Source organism: Lepidochelys kempii, chromosome 1 (genome assembly GCF_965140285.1).
Source record: "Lepidochelys kempii isolate rLepKem1 chromosome 1, rLepKem1.hap1, whole genome shotgun sequence".
Lineage (NCBI taxonomy): Eukaryota > Metazoa > Chordata > Testudines > Cheloniidae > Lepidochelys > Lepidochelys kempii.
In genome coordinates this window covers 303,782,477-303,801,618 of record NC_136380.1, presented here as the reverse complement: position 1 = coordinate 303,801,618, position 19,142 = coordinate 303,782,477, and positions in this window count along the sequence as shown.

Here is a 19,142-nt window from a genome sequence, read left to right as displayed (position 1 = left end):
AATCTGTAATGTCTCCAAAGTTATATATGGATGCCAGAGTACTCAGCTTTGTAAGGCAAGAATCTATTCCCGATTCTGTTTTTTTGGTTTCCGGGATAAAAAACACTCAGTATCTCTCTACCTTATCAGCTATTCCAGTATTTTTTGGCATTATTCCAGGCAATGTCTCACTTCTTGTCCTTTCCCCCCAAGAGACAGTAAAAGAGTTTTACCTCATTTTTCATCATTATCCCCCCTGGTCATCTCTGCTTTCACTGCTTCTATGGTCATGAAAGGTTTTTGTCTGGAAATCCAGCATCCCCAGTGGTCTGAGTCCCTTCATGCTACCTGTTTGCTCTGTTTCTAGAAGCTGCTCTTTTTTTTCTACTAATCACATTTTCTTCCTTGCCGGGGGTTTCACCAGACTGACTGCTGCCCCATGTTTTGTGTACCACGTGCTGGGTAATAACGTGAGAGGACTCTATGTTTCTAAAAACAAAATTTGTTCTTAATTAAGGAGACTATTTACAGAGATGATGTAACTGTAGCTAGCATTGCATCATTCCAGCCATGTGTGCACAGACTGGCTTCCTGGTGCCTGCCTCCTCCAAATACTTTTCTCCCCCTGTGCTTCTCTCACCACGTTCCATGCAGGTTGCTACAGCAGCCATAGGAATGGGAGAGGTTTTTTTTCCCCTCACAGACCTTGCATTCTGACCTGGTGCATGGCCTAGTCACTCAACAGAATTTATCCCGTATTCTGAGCAAGTGAAAAAAAGAAATGTACATGTAAATAATCAAGTAGCAGATAAATGGGGAAAATATATAGTCATTATTCCAAATATAAGAGCCTAACAAATAATTTACTAATGCTCTCATACTATAGAATATTTGGATGTCACATATCATTATACTTCTATTTTGTGCAGTTGGCAAGTTTTTACCTCATAAATTGCTATGGAGCCTCTTTTGAATGTTTGTTTCATTAGCACACAGATATAATAAGACCGAGTCAACATACACAAGGCTGCTAATCTTGGTCTGTCAGATGTGACATTCTACAGACAGAATATCTAGTTTCTTTGGACACCAACAGTTTTATGCCATCTCCTACCAGCTGAAAGAAGATGGGAACTGTAAGTAACCTTTTGATTTAGCAGAGACAAAGTTTCAGATGACAGAAAGGGAGGAGGAGATCACTTGGGCTTGAGCTCAAAATTGTGGTAGTTAAGAGACTTTGAGCCAAATTCAGGCCTGGTGTAGCAGGTTCAACTTCATTTACTCTGCTGGAGTCGTACCTTCTTATGCCAACACTGCATTTGGTCTTTCTGTCTAAGTCAGTGGACCATTTAAAAAACACAAATACTAACAGATCATCAGAAGAGTAAAACAGACAATTAAGGCTTTTTTTGTAAACTGTGCTGCCTCTGCCATTTGCATCTAAACCACAGCCATTCTGATGACATAGTGCGAGAAGAAATATCCTTTTATCACTGGACTATATAAAATTGACAGAAAGAAATTAGCTGTAAAGACTTTCAGATCAGGGTTTAGCCTCTTGGGGATAACAAAGCAGACTCTGAAAGACACACAACAGCATTTCAGCACTTGGGCACCATGCTTTACTAGGTTACTTAAGACATTACAAGTAATGTATTGTTTAGTTATACCCATGTACACCATTAAAACTATTGCAGTGTGGCATAGATTCAGCAAGTAGAGGTCATAACATGCCAGCTGGAGAATATTAGGGAAAAAATGCTTCTTCAATTTCTGCTTAATGTTCTGATGAAAATAAAGCAGCCAGTCACTTGTACTGTGATTATGTTCGTCTACAGTACTTTATAACTACCATTCTCTTTACTTATGCTGCATTTAGTAATATCTCTTGTAACTTTCCATCTTTGAATTTCCGTCATACTTTTCATTTCCCGCATATTTCTTTTGAAAAAAATAAAAGTAATTAACTGTAACAATATGTTACTCTAGCTGTTTAAGGTTTTATTTTTACAACAAAACTGTCTTAGAAAGAAAAATTATATAAACACACAGGATGCATTTGGCAATGGTCTGCATGAAAGTTTTGGAGACTAACCCCTATAGGGTTCTTTCATAGATAATTATTCCAACATGCAAATGAAAATTGTGCATTATTCATTTTTTGTCAAATAAAGTAATTTTCGTTTGCTTTGCTGTTCTTGTAATAAAAATCTGCCAAGAGCATTTCTTTTAACTCATCTAAGAAAGACTATGAAGAACAATCCCTATTTAACTCACTTTTAGATCACTGTGGCTTGAGAATAACTTTTAATCTTTTTTCCATTTATAACTGTACTGCTTGACCTTTTTGCAGCAAGGTGTCTTGTATATAAAATGTCAGAGAGAAGATTATAGACATGGGACAAAGATGTAGTTTAATTTAAAAAAGTCCTGTGAGACTCAAAAAAGGTTACTGGCCCAGATCACAAATATTTAATGCCAGATTACTATTTATGATGCTAAAATAACAAAAGAAGGACTTATGGGTAACTTGTAATTGACCAACCTTTACAGATGCATATGATTATATTAAGCTTAAAGGAATAACTTTCACACTAGCTTGGAAATTAATTCTAAAAGATTTAAGAAATTGTTCCTTTACGTTTTATATTTGTTAAAGAAATATCTTTACAAAATGAAATAAGCTAATTGTTAAAGATGTGTTTCTAATTCAGAACGGCACAGTAGAAAAATGTAAGCGAAAGCATAAGGTTTTCTATTCATTCATTCATTTGTTCATTCACAGATCTGGTAGTTCAGGCACCCAGATAACATGGCTATCAGCACAGCAGATGGATAGATAGATATGGTTCTGTTCCTGCTGATTTTTCCATGAATAGCAAAAAGCTCTTCCGAAAGCTGAAAGGCGCAACTGTGCTTCTTCACTTAAGCCAGATTGTGGTTTTGATCCTTGGGCTAGTGAATATGAGATATATGTATAAAGTGATACTCTTGAGATTTGGAGGAAGAAAGGGAAGGATAGGCAACGACTGCTGTTCACTACGCTAACACTTCTTGCTATTTAATTTATAAAGTAACATGAGTTTATGAAGCCACTTACTGCTTTTGTTTGGCTAGAGGCAAGGAGCTATGGAACAACCACTTAACAGAGGAGATGTGAAAAATGTGAGTCCAGATTTTAAGAAGTGCTGATTTTAGGAGGATAGGTCACTGATTCAGAGTGAACTAGATTGCTTAGGAAACTGGGTGCAAGCACACAATATCTGCTTTAATAAAGCTAAATGTAAATGTATACATCCTTCTTTATCCAATAAGAGCCTGATCCATAGATTCCTGGATTCCAAGGCCAGAAGTTTTGTCTAACTTAAACTTCTAGCCATTGGATCACATTACACCTTTGTCTGCTGGAAGTTTAAGCTAGACAAATTCACATGAGAAATATGGTATACATTTTTAATGGGGAGCGTAATTAACCATTTATCAAGGGTCATGATGGATTCTCCATCACTGACAATTTTTAAATCAAGATTGGATATTTTTCTAAAAGATCTGCTCTCGGCATTATTTAGGGGAAATTCTACGGCCTGTGTTATACAGGAGAGCAGAATAGATAATCACGGTGGTCCCTTCTGGCCTTGGAACCCAGGAATCTATGGATCAGGCCCTTACTGGATAAAGAAGGATAAATATGTTGTCTCCTAATAAAGGCATATTGATACCCTGGCATTAAGGGGAATATTACCCCTGAACTTGACAAAGCTAATTGCAGCCATATTGGATGCATTCAGCCACCATTAATTAATAAAATAGAACGCCACATTGTTAAGGGTTAATTTGGACAAGCAGGGCTTTTGGAGGCAAGGTCAAATACTAGCTGCAGGCATGCAGTTTCTGCTAATCAGGATGAGAGGAGAGGAGAAAATAATCAACAAATTATGAGACTGAAAGAAAATAGGTGGATGGAGACCTTGAGTTTGGGTGCCTTTGATATAGAAGCTTATTATGGCTAAGATTGTTAGGAATGTTTTGTTGATAGGTAGTTTATTGCAGCTAGGAGAGGTGATGACCCAGTAGGGGTCACTATGAGTTTTGTAAAAATTAATTATAAAAAGACTAGATAATAGTGTGTACTTGGAGCAAGTCTCTGACCCTACCCTGAGAGACTTTTTCCTGACACCCTACTCCCTGGAGGATAAGCAACCAACCATCATTGACCGGCTGCTAATAACTCAATATCATCTCAGATTTTAGGTAATTATTTGGGATGTCCTAAACCTATTGTGGATGTGACTCTGTGTGTTTGTGTGCTTAAAATATAATAAACAGTAGTTTTAAAGAAGAGCACACTTGTTTGTATCAAACATTTATCAGGTGGAAGTGCTGTGTTCCCATTGATTTATTCCTGACACCACCTGGAGAGAAACAGTTAAGTTACCACTGCTTTGGGTTCTGAAAACCCTGGGTAACAATATGGGAAAACTTGATACTACCATTTATGGCACCTTTTCCATTAAGATGCAGTGTACATATTGTGTAGTGTCAGTTTGTGCCAGTTGTACTGACATTTCGTAAGATTTAACATTGTACATAGTTGTTTCCTTTCTGAGTGAGATGATTTGATTGAGCTCTTTGTAACAATGAGTCCCATAATGAGATAGTATTATTATTTATTTTATTATCATAAAAAGAAAAGGAGTACTTGTGGCACCTTAGAGACTAACCAGTTTATTAGAGCATAAGCTTCCGTGAGCTACAGCTCACTTCATCACTGTCCCACTGTCGTGGGGTGGGAGGAGGTATTGTTTCATATTCTCTGTGTATATATAAAGTCTGCTGCAGTTTCCACGATATGCATCTGATGAAGTGAGCTGTAGCTCACGAAAGCTTATGCTCTAATAAACTGGTTAGTCTCTAAGGTGCCACAAGTACTCCTTTTCTTTTTGCTGTTACTCTGAAACCTTTATTATCATAGTGACCAATAATTGAATTGAAGTTAAATTCTATCAACCATTACAAGCTCAACATTTATCCAGAGTTAACAGAGAGCAGTATCTGAAATGTCACAGTGTTTCTTTACATATATTATACATAGAATTTGTCAGGAATCATGTTTACTTTTTTAATGGTAACCACTGTATAAAGACATAGTGGTCAAATGCCTATCAAAATATATCTGTCAGTATATGCACCCAAACATCCATGTCCAAAGGCAGAAGGAGTTAAACCCTACAAGCAATGTAGAAAGTTTTTTTCAGAAATGGAAGGCACATATAACTGAGTAGAGAAGATGACATTGTCTTGCAAATAAGGTAACAGTATACCACACTGTGTATTTGTGTGGAATGGAAACAAAAAGCTTTATTTAGCATTGTGTTCTTCCCAGTGCTAAACATTTATATAATCTATTTGACTGCCACCTGTCTGACATTAGCCAATAATTGTACAACTGTTTACTGCAACCTTTTTTCATGATATATGTCTGTAAATGAAAAATGCTATTAGCTCATAAGTTTTTAACACAATGTCCATGGAGAAGTGCAGCTAAAATCATATGCACCACCATGAAAATGTAGGGTAATGTGCCAAATGTCTAATCTTTTAAAAAGGAAATAAAAAATACAGAGATTTATTTTATTGCGCCACACACCTACATTTTCAGCTGTTTCCAGTCATGGGTTTGCCTACTTAGGTATGGGCCTGTAAATAAAAACAGCTTGCACCTTGTTTTGATTCTTCAGAATTAGTTGACATTTATTTATTTATGAACAATAAATTGACAAAGTAAATTCCACCATTACAACTGCTTCCATAGCCAAACAAAACATACAGCTACTTCCAAAAAATGAACCCCCCTTAATATTTAGTAACATCATGCTCACATAATTTATCCCTTTTCCTTAGACACTCCACCCACTTCCAAAGAAAGAAAAAAAGGAGACCTGACAAAATATGCTAAACTTAAGTGAATAAATGGAATTAACATCAACAACAATCCCATAAGCCATGTCAAAGCCAGTCTATGCCACTAACGTGGCACTTAGGATTTGACCTTTGTGGTGTCATCATGTTGCAACTTTTCATCATATTAGACTCATGTCCTGTAAACTTGGCATGTACAGACCTCCCATTGATTTCAGAGTGTGCAGATTCAAGTCTTTGCCTCTTGATCTGAGAGGGGAGGCCATAAGAATCATAGTGATCAAGGTTAGTCAGCTTTGTGTATGATGTCTTTTCAAACATTACTGTTTCTACTGGACTCCTATTCCAACGTATTATGTCTGGGGTAATACATACAATTTGCCACATTGTAATCATTTGGCAGCAATCGTAGCCCACAGAAACCATTTCCCCAAATTTGTTATTGGCTCTAGACCAGGGTTTCTCAACCTGCGGGTCATGACTTCCCAAAGGCTTCAGTGAAGTCACAGTCACCCTGTCTTTTCCCTTCATTTAAAGCATTTACATGTCTAGCCCTTAGTGTGCCAGAGACAACCTGGGAAATGCTAAGTGAATCTGAACTGTTGTAGCAATGTCTGCCTGAATCTGCAGAGAGCCTGTAAAAATGGCTCTGATATATGAACTGCCCCATTCATTTCAAACAAGGCCCTGTGATGTTTTAGCTATGGAAGTTGGCATTTTTCCTATATGGAATGGAATTTAGCATTTTTGCAACCTGATTTACCATTATGCTACAGCAAGGCATCTATTATTTCAATTTCCCTGCCTTTCTGTGACCAGCTTGCCCTTCAAGGGGGGAGATAATTGGATTGCAATGTGGATATGGATCCTTGGGGTTGAAAACAAATGTCAGGGGCTCTCTACTACCCTGTCCTTCTTATATTGCTAAGTGGGAGGGTAATTCCACCTAGATTCTCCCTAGACAGGAGGGTAATTGTGAGAGGTCCCCATATGGAAAAGGTTAAGAACCAGTGATCTAGACCACTGGTATCCTCCAGAATAGACAATTCAATGTTCAGTGAAATGTTTATATGCATTGATTTGAAAATAGAAACATTTTTAGGTACTCTCACATTTTGTGAACAACATTCCCTTAAATTTCCATCACTGGTCTCAAACTATAAGCCATGTTTCTTTAACGTGTTATGTGCCCAGTAGATACCATTCCGGCTCTTTACTGCATTCCTCTGCTTTCTCTGGATGTTCCTCACAATGAGCTCTCAAGTGTTATTTCATAGAATCAGATTTTTTGAAGTCCTATGTTCAGATTTCTCTGCTTACTGAGTGAGGTGTAAACACTGAAGACATAAGTCAAATTCATAGGCTGTAAGCCTAGAATGTGGAGAGGAGGAGATAAGACCTCTTTGATCTCATGCAGTGGGGGCCAGCAATCTCTTACTAGGATCACCCAGAGAGAATTTCACCAAGCCAGTCAAATACAGCCTTGATTTATATCAAATTGTTTCAATGGTCACCTCAGGACCTTAAGATGCTCCCTTATTGGCTAGAAGGTCTGGGCCAGCCAACAATATCAGAAACTCAAGGGAAGTGGGATCCATTTATTCCTACTTTCCTCCGTGAATTCCACTTTTCACTCCTGTGCTGGAGTAGAATTAGTCATAGGTTCTAGCATTTTATATATATATATATATATATATAATGTTATACAATTCTGGTTGCTGTTTAATATGTTGTAATGTGTTGTGTAGTTTTTTATTGTTTTAGGATCAGGAATCTATAATTGCACTTGGGTGAGTAATGTGTTCATTGGCGGAAGTCTGCAACTTTGTTTCCTGGATGGTTCTTGCAGGAGCAGGTTGTAAGCAATGTGGGAAATAATTTGGGAGAAGAGATAATTATGGTTGCCTCATCTGGGGACTGAGTGTGGGAACTGTGACATCTTAGAACTATGAAATCCTACAGTCCTGACATAGGCAAAACTCCTTCTGACTTCAGTGGGAAATTTACCTCCATGCAGACTGCATGATCAGGCCTCTATGGAAACAACAGCAGATGTACAGTGATATGCTTGGTGTTGCCTGGGGACTGTATCTTCAGTGAGCACTATTGCAAATGAGCTGCAAAATTTCCATAATGCAATGTAACAGTATATGACAATAATTATTGCCGTACAGCTGCTTCTGCTCTTTCACATGAAATCATTGTTCTGGGATTCACTGCCACTCTGGAGGAAGCGCTTTAATGGCATTGGTAGTTTCTTGCAAAACAAAATGAAAACAGATATCTGGAAAGTTTATTTAATTGTTTTAAAGCAATGTTTAAAAAGCTTGGACAACTGCAAATCTCAAGGGCTATCTGGACAATTACTTCCAGAAGGTAAAGCACATATTACAACTTATTGATAATATATTTAAAAACATGAACAACAGAAAAGCACAAAATAATTTAGCCTAAGTAGTTACTCTGTGATAAAAAGGTTAAATGATCCCTTTGAAATATGGTCAGATTCAAGAATGCTTGGAAAAGATTATTCTTTTTTTTTAAGGGGAACCCCTAATCCTAAATTCTGAAGTTCTAGCAGCCATGGGAAAATATACAAAAGGATCATAAGATTAAAAGCAATTATGAGCCTGATTCCCTTTTGTGCTATGAGCTCTCTGGGATGCTCTGGTGGTGAAAAGGGGCTTTTAAGCTGCGAATTCCCACTACACTGGCTTTCTGCTTCCCCCTGGGAGAACTGAAGTGTTGCTGAAGTCTGATTATTCTTTGCTTTTGGAATGAAGCCATGGGGCCATAATCAGGTGGTTGTAATTTAGAGCAGCCCCGAGAGGGATAGATAAGATAGAAAATATCATCTGGCCTCTATATAAATCCATGGTACACCCACATTTTGAACACTGCGTGCAGATCTCGTTGCTCCATCTCAAAACAGATATATTGGTATTGGAAAGGGTACAGAAAAAAGCAACAAAAATTATTAGGAGTATGGAACAGCTTCCATATGAGGAGAGATTAATAAGGCCTGGACTTTTCAGCTTGGAAAAGAGATGACTAAGGGGGATATGATTGAGGTCTATAAAATCATGACTGGTGTGAAGAAAGTAAATAAGGAAGTGCTATGTACTCCTTCTCATAACTCAAGAATTAGGGGGTCACCAAATGAAATAATAGGCAGAAGGTTTAAAACAAACAAAAGAAAATATTTCTTCACACAATGCACAGTCAACCTGTGGAATTCTTTGCCAGGGGTGTTGTGAAGATCAGGACTATAACAGGGTTAAAAAAAGAGCTAAATAAGTTCATGGAGGATAGGTCCATTAATGGCTATTACTCAGGATTGGCAGGGAAGTAAAACCAGGCTCTGAAGTGTCCCTAGTCTCTGTTTGCCAGAAGCTGGGAATGGGTGATAGGGGATGGATCACTTGACGACTGTCTGTTCTGTTCATTTCCCTCTTGGGCACCTGGTATTGACCACTGTCAGAAGACAGGATACTGAGCTAGATGGACCAGTATGGCCATTCTTATGCTCTTATTAATTTAATTAAAAAGCAAATGTGGGGTAGGGGGAAATCAAGACAATACAAAGGAAATCTGTACAGTGCAGTCCTGTAAGCATTCTAAGTACTTTAAATGAAAAAGTACATCTAAATAGTAAATCTAGATCATTTAATAAGCAAAAATATATGTATCTCTATTTAAAACAAGAAGAGACGCCTAGCTGGTAAAATGCTGCTTTCTCCGTACAGAAACTGTTTACACTTCCTATATTTCGTAATAATCTTATTCCTGGTCTGCAGAATTTCTTAGAATAATGTTTCTATAATGGATAGGGAGCATAAGTTCACACTACACATGCCATGTAAACCCTTGAAGAAAAAAATCTCCACTCTGGCTGTTTGAGAGCAACGTTGCTCGTGGAACCTCTCAAGATTCCGCTTGCACCTCCCCAGAATGGAAGGAAATGGCAGGCAGAAAATGAGTGACTGCTTCCACAAAGCCGGGCTACCTAGCAACAAAGGGTTTGAAAACAATTGGTCGTGCTTGCTCCAAGCACACTTAGGACTTCATGAGCATTTAACGGACCTTTTTAATAAATCACAGGACATGGTCAATATTTACCATGTAGCTATGAATGACTCATTTTGCCAAGGAACTTTTGGCTCTGAGCATCTGTGAAGCCTAGACCATTGGAAGAGTGATGAGCAGCCTAGGCTTAGAAATAGAGTCTGGTATTTCTCACCATGAAGGATTTTCCATCATTTTCAAAAAGAACATCACTCAAATCTATGACACTGCAATTAGCCCAACACTACAGACATGGTGATGGAGCAGTAGGGTATATAAATAAAATATCTTCTTCTCTGGGCAGGTTTCAAGCAGCCTCACAAATGGAGATTCTGGTTTTGCGGAGTAAGCAGTGCTTGACCACCAGCAAAATGTACTCTTGTGTTTTATGGCTAGAAAATGCCACACTGTTTCGAGGATTATTAATTAAATGCCAGAGAAGTCCCAAATGGTTTTTAGATCTAGATTCCTCTGAAATCAATAATCTCATCAATTTCTGACATCTCAATTTTTTTGGTGGGGACATCTTACTGAGATGGTGGCAGCAATTCAGTTCCAACAATCTACAGATTCTTCTGGCTCCCTGGAGCCTTATTAGAGATATATGTGCCTCAGTTTCCCCATCTGTACAATGGGGATAAATGATACTGACCTTCTGTGTAAAGGACTTTGAGATCTAGGGAAGAAAAAGAGCTTGGTATTATTATCAACACTCATGGTGGAGACTGAATTTATTTCTTCAGATGATGTTTTCCTTCTGGAGGAGGACTATGGCCAGGTGTTCATACCAATTTCATTGGACCTTTTGGGAATGACTCATGTAACTGATCCTGAACTGTAGCTAATTCATCTTCAGAACCTGACAGAGGTGGATGGGATTGTTTTACAGTGGTTTAGTTCATTCCTTTCAGAGAGGGCACAGAAGAAGGTGGTAGGATAAGCAACTGCCTTATGTGAGGTTCTTTGAAGTTTCACTTTGTTACCCTCTCCCATTCAACATGTGTTTTAAGACCTTAGGGAAGATATGGAAACATCATGGACTGGCCGACTATATTGAGATCTACATCTCCTTTTCACTGAATTCTGATTCTGTTGTCTCCTTGATTTCCCACTGAAGACCAAGTTAGGGTTCTGGAGGAAAACTAACTTTAGCTGATTCTGAACAAGACAGAAGTGATGCTATAGGAAAGTATTTTAAGAACCTGATAGGGTTATGATAACTCCGTCCTTCCACACTTTTTCCCCAAGTTATCTGTAATCTTGGGTAATTGATAGATCCATTGCTGTTCCTGGGTTCCCATACTGCTGTTGTGACCAGAAGTGTCCTTTTGATTTTTGGATAATGCCATATTAAGAGCTTTCTTTTCTAAGGTGGACCTCACCAATGACCAGACTTACTTCCAAACTAGGCAGTTGCATTGGGCTCTCCTTAGGATGAACTTAAAGACCATTCATAAGCCTTAATTACTATAGAATACAGCTCCCCCCCTTTTACCAGAAAAGGCTAACATGAACACACAAACAACTTCTGTGCTGTATCCATCCATTTCCAGGTGCAATTTAGAGGTGTAGGTAATAACCAACAGTATAAAGCGCTGAATGGCGTGGAATCTAGCTATCTCTAAAACCACTTGCGGCATTCACTTTCTTCAGGGCATGAGTAGCTGGACATTCAGGGTGGAGGTTCCTTTGCTTTAGAATTGCTTCTCTCCTGCAGTGCTCAGGTTTGGCAATTTACAGGAAATAAGACAAGTCACACTTATTGATTCTAGCTTTCTCTTAGAGTGGGCCTACAGCCGGAAGGGCTGCATCTCATCAGAGAGAGCAAGAGAGGAGAAGCATGTGTGGTTTGATCTGTGCCAGTTTTGGCAATGATCTAATTTCTTGATTTCTGTAAAATAATTAAATATCACAATGGTGGGTGCAATAGTAAATAAAATAAAACAATCACAGTAGGACAATAAGAGTTTAAATCACTCCAGTGGCAACAAATGTTGCATGATTGCAGCCATTGCATGGAGGCGCTTTGGTGCAAATCTCTTTTTCATGTGAGGAAAATGCCAGATTGGTGGGGAAAATGTCAGACTGGAAGTCCTGGGTAAGTATCATGGTCCCTGTGGAATCTGGTCATGGGGCTTCCGGTTTAGACGGCTGCCTAGCTATCAGTAATTCCACTGCAGCCTGGAAGGAGAAATGAAAGATAGGAGCTGCTATATTTGGTCTGATCCAAATTTAATCTGAGCTGCTTGAACAACAAAGGGGCCCCTACAGGGATGATTTTAGAGGTCCACAAATGAGTCATGTGTTTGAAACTCATGCAGAAGTTCTACCTTCCAGGTTCAAACACCTGTCAGACTGTGATGATCCTCACACATGGGCCTGAGTGACTACATCTGCTCTTGCTCAGTGTGGACAAAGGCTCCTGCCAAGGCAGCTCACCAGCCGCATGAAGTGGAGATACAAATTCTGATTAGTCCAGACTGGCTGCAGTGTCTCTGGGGGAGTAGTTATCACAGGAGAAGCCGAATTTGGTATATAACAGAGGGACAAAAAAAGCAGATCATTTTATTTCGGGCCAATTTCAATGAGATACTGAATATCTGAGGAGCCAGTTTGGTGTTTCATTTTCACTCATGAAAATGGGTGGCTTAACATTTTTTTTTTTTTTTAGTATAGAAGCCTAAATGTGTTTGTGTCATCTTTGCCTGCAGACTGCTTGACCAACATTTTGACATTGAAATGACAAATTTGTTTGGCAATAAAATCTGTTCATTAGAGGTTTGCAGACAGATGGGCTGGGTAAGGAACTGGAACAGAGGAACAAGGGATATATTCATATTAAACACAATTTTATCTCCTTGCATATCCAAGTAACACAAAACAAATTTACATAAAGTGAACTTCTTGAATGCCTTACTCCTTGGGCCAGATTTTTTAGCTGGTGTAACACCATTGAAGTCAATGGTATACTCTGATTTAAACCAGATAAGGATTTTGCCCCTTATTTTAAAAATATATAGGGCCCAATTCTCTTAAAATGGATATCCCTGATATGAATATTATATACATTTTAAGTTAGGATCCAATAGTCCTACTGCCTATCCCATGGCGCACAAAGAACATGGGTGACTTAGAGACAAAGGTCAATGGTTAAAGATCAAGGTATAGCAGAATCTACAGGAGAATATAAGAGAAGGTGTTTCCTGAGGAAGAAAGGAATTATCTTTTCATCAAAAAAGAAACACATGCCCATTCCAGATGTCTGACATGGCATGGAGGAACAAAAACCAGAATTAATAGCAATGTGGTTGGCAGCACAGACATCTCCAATTATGTAACTATGGAAGGCAGCAATATTAATTTTAGGGATGGGAGAACTCATTTTGCCAAATTTAGAGCTTAGTTCTGCATCCTTTAAAGTAACGTAGAGCCAGATTAGGTTGTGGAAACGCATCTGCAAATTTTGGATTTTAGATTTAGAACATAACTCCATACTTCCGGAGCTGAAGTTTGGATTTTCCCCTGTCAAAAATGTAAATTCAGGCTGCTGCATTTATGTAAATTTGGGTGACAGCCCTAAAAGTAGGGTAAACATTTCAGGTATACAAGGTGTTGTCTGCACAGCACAGGCTTTCATTTAGTTAGAATAAGTATATTTCAAAATCACATTTTTCCCTCTTTAAAAAGAATAGAAAATGATTTGGGAAACTCAGACTTTTGTGTAACCCAACACCAGTCAAAGCTGATCACTTATGAGCAACACAGCTCCTGTCTGCTGGCTACCTACGCAGAGTAGGTGTGTTCATGTAAGTGCAGTTTGCTCCTGAGCTCATTCAGGGGAGAACTCATTCAGACCCTGCTTACAGCTGCTTCTTGTTTCTTTTCCTTCATCCATTTCTCTCTCCATCCTACTTCATTGTCTCTACACCATTTTCTCTTCTGTTGTTCCTGTAGAATAGTCTTTGTCCTCCTCTTCTATTTCTCCTTTCCCCTTACTCTTTGTTCCAGCTTTCAGTGCTGCTGCTCACCCCCTTGGTCTCTTCTAACCTAGGGCTAGATTGTGATTTTAGGCATCGCTTTGAGAACAGGGCAGTGGTTAAGTTGCACCACCCTTGGAGTTGGCCCTGGAGACATTGGGCCTCAGAGATACCCTCTTAAACACAGCTCCATTCTTGCTGTCCCCCAGCTCTGGGGGCAGAAATTGGTGGCTGGTTTATACCAACAGTGAATTATGACACAATCCCCACTCTGGCCTCAATACTAGTGTGTTAGGAAGGTGGAGCCAAAGCTCTGCATGTCCCCCACCAACCTGCTCCACATACTCATCCATGCCTGGATCCAATGTGCATATATTTTGAACAGGAGTGTTTTAAGAGTGTTCTTATGTTCATGTTCAGGAACACATGGTCCCACTCACAATCTAGCTCTTTGTTTCTCTCCACACCCTGCCCCTCTTCTAATCCACTTCTTTTGAGATTCTTATTGCATGTTCATGATTGTGGTATTAGATTCCTTGCCCTCTGGCTCCCTTTTACTCTTCCCCGCAACAGAGACTTCCCTTCTTACCATTGGGGGTTCTGCCTTTATTCTCCTCCAGCCTTCCCCCTCCTGGGTGTGTCAATGAATTGGAAACCTGGGTGTGTGGGATGTGCACTTGTGGACTTCTAAGCCCATTCTTAAGTATCCAGACTGCATTAAAAACCTGGGTTTACAGTTTCTGGATTCGCATCTCACACCAGTGCTAACACATCCACAATGCACTATGCAGACCATCTGATTCAGGTCTGCTGGTTAAGCTGAGTTCACACTGCAAAATGACAACTTGGACCCAAGTCTCAGCAGGACTCAGCCTCAGACCCATGCTCCTGGGTGGTCCTAGGACTGGATCCGGAATGGTCACTAACCCGAGTCCAGACAAATTTGTGTGTGAATGGTGGGCAGAACCCTGAATCTGAGCCCAGGTTTACAATGCAGTGTAGATGTATTCTTACTGTCTTTCAGTTTGAGTTCCTCATTCAAGTGTTTTGATATTCTTGGATGATAGAGGAAAACACTTATTACTTAGGGTGTACCTACACAGCACACACTAAACCTGGGTCTGTGGACCTGGGCTTGTGGACTCATATTTCCAAGCCCACACCTGTGCATCCATACTGCACTCCGCAGACCCGAGTCAGAACTTCAGCTTCCATGGGGGTGTGCTATCATATTCCTAGCAACCTCATCAGCTGAAGCAGTGCTGGAGCTTTCTCCAGAGTGGGTTGTGTGTCTGTCTGTCCCGTGGGAGTTGATCAGAAGTGTTTTGGGCAGTTTTAGCCCACCAACACATCTAGCCAAGCCATTTTGTGTCTGCATTATTTCTGAAGCTAGAGCCAACATGGATCCCACCCTGGTGGAAGAACTTCTCTCCCTCATGTTGTCCGTCCTATTTTGGGACACAGCTGGAGCTTCTGTGAGATGCTGGTGGACATTTTGGCTGCAGTTTATGAACTGCCAGGCATCTCTTACTGAGATGCCAGCTGTGAGCCAGCTGATGCTGCTCATGTCTGTTGTTGCCTTAGCCACAGATTCCTCTGGTGCAGACCAGCACTTCTAGAATGGGACATTAGGCACAGACCAGTGGGATCACATTGCCATGCAGACTTGGGGTGACCAGCAGTGGGTCCAGAATTTTTTGCTGAAGAAGCAGATGTTCCTTGCGGTTTGTGATCAGCTTGCCCTTACCCTTCAGCGCCTGGACACACAGATGAGCCTGGCCTTCCTGGTCCAGAAGTGTGCTACTATAGCCACATGGAAGCTGCACACCCCATGCTGCTACAGGATATCCCGTTTGGAGTTGGCAAAACAACTGTGAGAGTTTCTGTAGCAGAGATTTGTGAGGCAATCAGGATTGCAATTTATCCGAAGGTGGTAGGCATTACAAGTGTTCCTGAAATAATTGCGGGTTTTCAGAGAATGGGTTTCCAAATTGTGCTGGGGCCAGTGATGGGACCTATGTGTCTACAGTTGGCCCTCTACAAGAAGCATTTGTACCTAAACTGCAAAGGCTCTGGTCGATCACAGGGGCAGATTCATAAACACTAACATGGGATGCACTGGCAGGGTGCATGATCCCAGGGAATTCCAGAGATCAGGATTTTATCATCATGGAGAAGCTGGGACATTATTCCCACTGGAAGACACAAAGTTATTGTCCTCACTGTCATTCTAGGGACCCTGCTTGCCCTTTGTTGCCATGGCTTATTAAACTGTACTCTGATTTCAGAGGATCTGCAAAAGAAGAGTCAGTTACACACACAGTAGTTAGAGGGTGGTGGTGGAATGTGCATTTGGCAGATTGAAATCCTGTTGGTGCTGCCTTCAAAACCATTTGAATGCAGTGTCATTAATGAAATCCACATTATTGTGGCTTGCTGTGCTCCACACAATGTTTCAAAGGAGATGGGGAACCTTTTCACCAGGAGTAGACTCAGGACACTGCTGGATAGCTGAACCGGTGCATACAGAGAGATAATGCACATGTCGTGACTGGTGCTGGATTCAGATATGCAACAGAAATCAGGGTTGCTTTGTGTGCCCAGATAATGGGTATGTATGTTCCCATACATGAAAGGGAAGTAAATGTTACTAGAGGTTTATGGATTATTCGCAATGATAATTTGTAAATTTTTATTATGAAACTTTGACATTGCGTATGTTATGACATACATTAGAAGTTGTGTCACTTTTATCATTATGCATAATAAAACCTATTATTGTAGCCTTGTGTGCAAATCCAACCTTTTATTTTACATAGGTATTTACATGCTGTAACAATCAGTGATGCAGACCAGCTGCCATCATGCTATGCAGCACAATAGTAAACCAAACATGGTCCAAAAAACTAGTCAAAGGTCCATGTTCTTCTTGGCCTTTCTGGCATGTTTTGCAGGTGTGGGCTGTGCCCAGACAGGAGTGGATGAATGCACATAGTACATTTATCCATTCCATGTACCAGTGTTTGCCCATGACATGCTCCAGCTACTCCTTGAATTGTACAAAGGATGGATGCGCTCCAGGGGTCATTACTGGTGTGTGGACTGAGGCAATGGGTCAGGAGAAGGAGCTAAAGGGTGCACCAGAGCCTGCTGTGTGGTGGACATCACCTTCAGTAAGCGCACAAACAGCTCTTTCTACCGCACTCTGCCTGCCTCTCTCAACCAGTGATCATGCTCTAGGAATATGTCTGCCAATCTCCCCTCATGCCATTCAGCCTCTGTGTTTCTTTCCATCCTGCAAGCATCCTTATCCTGTTGGTAGTTCAGTGGGGCTTTCTGGATCTGGATCTGCTGATTTGTTTTATTGAGCAGGTCTCCCAGGAGCCCATCTCAGACTCTCTTTCTCTTCCCCTATAGTAGGGTGGTTCACACACCCAAGCTCCTTGTGTCAGCTGTTAACCCTGTGGAGCTGGAAGGGCCTTGAAAGGAGAGAGACAGAGAACATTATTGTTTGAGCCTGGTAAAAAATACATTTCCCACTTTATGAAAAGGGCTACTTTAATTCAAGGTAAAAGATTATACTTTTATCAGTGGGCTGTATTTTATTATATTCACACAAAACCCACTACCACTTCACATGTCCTTTGAAGGAGCACTGAAAACCAGCAGGTATCATGGTAAGACACACCTACAAAATTTAAATCTAATTATTTCTATATCCCTTTCTTGGGTGTTGGGGTGGGGAGGGGGAGACTTAAGTGGTGTGATTAAAAGCTATGGTTGTTCAATCTGTCAGGCAGGGCAAGCTCTGGAAATCGTTGATATTCTGCAGGTAGCTGAGTGAAAGTGAGAGCTTTTGTTCCAGGCCAGCGGAGGATAGCCATTTCTGTATGCTAAGGAGCTATTTCAGTTTCTAGTGACCAAACAGCATGTGACACTAGCTGACCAGCTGCCAACTCATCCCAAGGCCCTGAGGCCTCAACTGAACACTGACAAATGCATAGCTGGAAATCAGTCTGGCTCACCTGTATGTTCGTATTGTTAAAATGAGTATTAGATTTATAAAAATGCGTTTAGTGTTTAGATTTTACGAAATGCTTGTAAGTTGCTGCATGCATTAATCTCACTTATAATATCTGTATCCTATGTTATAAGGTCAAATGTAAGTGTTTGCTCTATTACTGTAAACCTGTTTGTTCTAAAGCTGTAAACACCCAGTCAGGAGAGAAGCATTACCAAGTGTGAAATACTAGTTTGCCACAGGGAGTATCTCCTGCCCAACAAGAGGAGGCCCATAGACACCAGACAAATAATTGTGAAACATCAATGGACAAAAGATTTTGTTGATTGTTCCCCTGAAACCCATGAAGAGACAACATGCAGGTGGACTTGTCTCATCAGCTTGAACTCTGAAGGGAGGGAATAAAAATACGTGACAAAAAAAAACTGTATCTTATGTAAGAGCTAACATGCAGTTGACCTGGTGTAAGTGACAGGTCCTCTAGGACTGGGAGTAACCTGAATATTGTTGTAAGGGACCATCTATCACAAAGGCAAGCATGCCTGGATGGCAAGATAGACTGGAATATACAAGGGGACTGTCTATGACTCCGTGTTAAGGCTGTTATAGTACTTGATGCGTTTACACTTGATAGTTGGTTGGTGAAACCTAAGTGTAGCACTCATAACCAATTCGTGGTGTTTGCCCTGCTTCTTAACAGCCCTGAGGTTGGGACTCACACTCTTGAGCCATTCCAAACAGCTTGACAAAGCACATCGTGGATTGGCGGGGGCTTCTGAGTTTCAGAGGTGGCCCTAATAAGTATGCCCTTCCCCAGAATGTAATGACCATGTGGAGTTTCTACTCCATGAGAAGTTTACTTTCATCACCAGTCTGCAATGGGTGAAAATTCATAGTAAAAGTCTACAGGATGCTCACCGTGAAGATGCAGTACAACCTCTTTGCAATCACCCTGCATCTGTGCAAAGAGCCAATTCACTGCCACCTATTGGGACCCCTAACAGACAGACTGACACTCTTTGCTGCAATTTGGACTCAGACATTAAAATGAGCAATGGAACAAATACGTACCCTGGTTTTGTTTGTACTCATAATATCCAGGTTTGGGGGTACTTCAGTCCAGGGGCAATCTGAAACAGTGCATGCTTGGCTGATTTATAAGGTGCACTGTATTATATGGG